The following is a 3988-nucleotide window of genomic DNA, read 5'->3' on the forward strand; positions in this document are numbered from 1 at the left end:
TTCAGGCCTGAATCCAGGTCGAGTCGAGTTTTGAGTCTTTGGGTTCAAATCTGAGTTGATTCCCAAGACTCTTAAGTTCAAGTCTTGGTTGAGTCTCAAGTTTCTGGGGTTTGAATCTGAATCAAGTCTCTAGGCTTAAGGTTTGAACCTAAGTCACATCTCATCTCTGACATTTTCCAAGTCAAGTTTAAAGTCTCTTGGGTCCAAGTTGAGTGCGCTATCTCTGAGGTTAGAGTGTGAGTCGAGGCTTGAGTCTGTAGGGTTTGAGTCCAATGTGGTGTGCAAGTGCAAGTTAGTCCAAACCTTAGTCCAAGTTGAGTCATGAGTCTCTGGGTTTTCAGTCTGAATCAAGTCTGAAGTCTGTGGTGGTCTTGCAAGTCAAGTCTTTTGAGTGAGAGTCTAGGTTGAGTCTAGAGTGTTTGGGGTTCAAGATTTAACACCGCTTCAAATAACAAGCCCTTCATTACAGAAATACCTTCACTACGAAGTACAGATCTGAAGCGCCACATGCAGAAAATACAGTGTTTGAAAGAAAGTAGCAAAACAACTTGTAACAGTTGGTTAGTTGGTTAGTAACAGTCTGTAGTTTATTTAGCACGTAAGCTGGCTTGCTAATGCAATGATGAATAAAACTGAAACTTCAGTAAGTTTTAAATGAATATGATCTGTAATTTACTATAACGTTAGAAACATTAGCTGACAACTTCAATGACAATAGGTATAATAGCTAATGTGCTGGCTAGCATATTTGCTATCTACACTAGATGCTAGTCAAACATTGCGAGTTGTTCTTGAATCTTGTTATTTTGAAGCCATGTTGAACCTGACAGCTTTTCAGAAGAGATTACTTTTGTATAATGTGACGTCTGCAGAAAGTCTTGAATCATCAACTGTTGATCAGCCAAGACATGTTTGATGTGTGAAGTTTGCTTCTTTAGTTTAGGACTGGAACTACGAGGCCAATGTAGCTAAAAAGTAATGGAAGCTATAGCCCACCAGTTAACATGTTGCTAACCATGATCCTGAATCATCACACACTTGTGTCAAGCCATGTCAAGATGCTAATTAATCGCTATAAAATTTGGTAGTGTTTATTTTTAAGAAATAAGAGCTCAGTGGAGTTTTTATGTTGGGGGAATACAGTATTGTTTCTATTATTTGTTATAATTAGCTTTGGGCAAACTGCCTGCCTAAATCACACTGCTATCAATAAAAATGGATCAAAATGCATTAGCATAGCTAAAAACAGTTGCAGCCATCTTGCAGCTTCTTTTGTCTGTACTGTAGTCCATGTTTATAGATTACAGTGTGTACAGTATTGGAAACCACATAAGCATGTCTATTACAGATTACTAAGCAGCGCCACATGGTGTGAGGCAAATGTGCGATGATGATGTGATTTAGCCATGCAGTTAGCATAAGCTTGCATAACATTAGCCTATTAGCTCCAATGTAAAATTAAATATAGACATATCTTGGCTGACTGAATACATTTGAAGTAAAAATGGGGGGAAATGAAGTAAACTATCACTTTAAGGGTTAAATGTGTCTGTAGTCTCAATTTATTTGGCCCAAGAGCTATGGATAAGCGCACTTTAATGGTTTTCTTGCTTTCAGCCTTTAAAAAAGGTGTGGGACAGTGCCAGTTCACTTCTGAAAGCCTTCATACCCCAAAAGAACACTGTTAGTGGATCTATTTTTGATTATTACTGTAAAAATAGTTCTCTTAGAGTAGATTTGATATCCATACAGACTACAGTGGGTTGCAAAAGTATTCAGCCCCCTTGAACTTTTCAACCTTTTGCCACATTTCAGGCTTCAAACATAAAGATATGAAATTGACATTTTTTGTGAAGAGTCAACAACAAGTGGGACACAATTGTGAAGTGGAACGAAATTTGTTGGATATTTTAAACTTTTTTTAGAAATAAAAAACTGAAAAGTGGGGCGTGCAATATTATTCAGCCCCCTTGCTTTAATACTTTGTAGCGCCACCTTTTGCTGTGATTACAGCTGCAAGTGGCTTGGGGTACGTCTCTGTCAGTCTTGCACATCGAGAGACTGAAATTTTTGCCCATTCTTCCTTGCAAAACAGCTCGAGCTCAGTGAAGTTGGATGGAGAGCGTTTGTGAACAGCAGTTTTCAGCTCTTTCCACAGATTCTCGATTGGATTCAGGTCTGGACTTTGACTTGGCCGTTCTAACACCTGGATACGTTTATTTGTGAACCATTCCATTGTAGATGTTGCTTTATGTTTTGGATCATTGTCTTGTTGGAAGATAAATCTCCGTCCCAGTCTCAGGTCTTTTGCAGACTCCAACAGGTTTTCTTCCAGAATGGTCCTGTATTTGGCTCCATCCATCTTCCCATCAATATTAACCATCTTCCCTGTCCCTGCTGAAGAAAAGCAGGCCCAAACCATGATGCTGCCACCACCATGTTTGACAGTGGGGATGGTGTGTTCAGGGTGATGAGCTGTATTGCTTTTACGCCAAACATAAGTTCGATTTTGGTTTCATCTGACCAGAGCACCTTCTTCCACATGTTTGGTGTGTCTCCCAGGTGGCTTGTGGCAAACATTAAATGAGACTTTTTATGGATATCTTTGAGAAATGGCTTTTTCTTGCCACTCTTCCATAAAGCCCAGATTTGTGCAGTGTACCACTGATCGTTGTCCTATGGACAAAGTCTCCCACCTCAGCTGTAGATCTCTGCAGTTCATCCAGAGTGATCATGGGCCTCTTGGCTGCATCTATGATCAGTCTTCTCCTTGTTTGAGCTGAAAGTTTAGAGGGACGGCCGGGTCTCGGTAGATTTGCAGTGGTCTGATGCTCCTTCCATTTCAATATGATCGCTTGCACAGTGCTCCTTGAGATGTTTAAAGCTTGGGAAATCTTTTTCTTTCCAAATCCGGCTTTAAACTTCTCCACAACGGTATCTCGGACCTGCCTGGTGTGTTCCTTGGTCTTCATGATGCTCTCTGCGCTTTAAACAGAACTCTGAGACTATCACAGAGCAGGTGCATTTATACGGAGACTTGATTACACACAGGTGGATTCTATTTATCATCATCAGTCATTTAGGTCAACATTGGATCATTCAGAGATCCTCACTGAACTTCTGGAGTGAGTTTGCTGCACTGAAAGTAAAGGGGCCGAATAATATTGCACGCCCCACTTTTCAGTTTTTTATTTCTAAAAAAAGTTTAAAATATCCAATAAATTTCGTTCCACTTCACAATTGTGTCCCACTTGTTGTTGATTCTTCACAAAAAATTACAATTTCATATCTTTATGTTTGAAGCCTGAAATGTGGCAAAAGGTTGAAAAGTTCAAGGGGGCCGAATACTTTTGCAACCCACTGTATTTAACATATAGTCCTTTAAGGGAATAAAGAGTGAAAGGATCTACATGTACACTCTAAATATCACCAGTTCTAAACAATCCATTCGGCCTAGTTCCTAAGTCCAAGCCTAAATAACAACTGAAGTTGTGACTTACCATTAGTGTTGTAATTCAGCCCAAAACTTGGCTTCCAAGACAAATGCAAAAAAGTGACATGGCATCTCAGAAATACAGAAGTTTAAAGGTTCCATTTAATGAGAAAACATTTTTCATGCTTTTTTAAAGAAAACTTTAATGTATTATGCAAACATTATTGAACTTTCAAAATTTGGTCTTGCAGGCACAGTAACACAAACATCTTGCTTAACAGAGCAAAATAAAACAGCAGCATTGAGAAATCACTTTATGAAAGGGCTCACATCATATAAAAACATGTTCCTCTTTTTTATTTGATGTTGTTGAGTTTGAGTTTGATGTTGTTTATTAACATTATTAAAGTTTCGAAACATTCAATTTACACCCAAGTCCAGACAGTCTGTAAACAGCCTCTTATTGACTTCACTTTTTTTGTGATGTCACAAAAACCAACAACCTACAGCAGTTTTGTGCTGTCCCGTTCATGCTGAAGTTGTCAAGGAGAAATT

Source organism: Pygocentrus nattereri, chromosome 24 (genome assembly GCF_015220715.1).
Source record: "Pygocentrus nattereri isolate fPygNat1 chromosome 24, fPygNat1.pri, whole genome shotgun sequence".
In the NCBI taxonomy this organism is placed as follows: Eukaryota; Metazoa; Chordata; class Actinopteri; order Characiformes; family Serrasalmidae; genus Pygocentrus; species Pygocentrus nattereri.